Consider the following 709-nt stretch of genomic DNA (forward strand, 5'->3'; position numbering starts at 1 on the left):
CAGAATGCCTGCTGGGAATCATCGCCCCGCGGAGATGGCCCTCCGTGTGCCGTACAGACCCATGGCCACCACCTGCCGGCTCACCTGGTGTGTCGTTCTTTCCCAATCTGCACCTCCACTAGCCTGGGCCGTGTCTTCCCCACCATCGCCCCGCCTGCCTCCCCCACGGCTGTACCCACGCTTGCTTAGCCTGTTCCACACACCCAGCGTGCTCCTCTAGGTCTCTATCAATGCACTTCTGCTCATCCTGCAAGTTTGGCTCCTATCCCCCTGGCCTGTGAGATGCTGCCCCACTTCTCTAGTGACTGTGAGCTGTTTCGTCTCAGTCTCCCTCTGTAACTTCTGCTGGCCGTTCAGTGCATATCTTCTCACGTGCTTCCTATGTGCCAGGGCCCTGGACTAGCTTGGGGGGGTCGTAAGAGTACCGAAAGCGTCGTCGTCCTCCAGAGCTGCAAGTCTAGTGCAGAAGACTCACACAGAGGACTCGGTCAAAGAATCACACAAAAGACTGTCCAAGTGCACAGAGATCAGTGCCCTCCCGAGGGTCACTGAGTGTAGGACCCGGGTGTAGAGAGGAGAGCCTTAGGGCGGGTGGAGAGAGGTCGATCTAGTCAAAGAGAACAAGGAAGGCACTTCAAAAGCGTGTGTTGGGGAACCAGCAGTTAGCGTAATGGCTATGTCGCTGGACTCCCACGTAGTCGACCACAGT

Source organism: Tupaia chinensis, unplaced genomic scaffold, assembly GCF_000334495.1.
Source record: "Tupaia chinensis unplaced genomic scaffold, TupChi_1.0 Scaffold000159_1, whole genome shotgun sequence".
NCBI classification, from domain to species: Eukaryota; Metazoa; Chordata; class Mammalia; order Scandentia; family Tupaiidae; genus Tupaia; species Tupaia belangeri.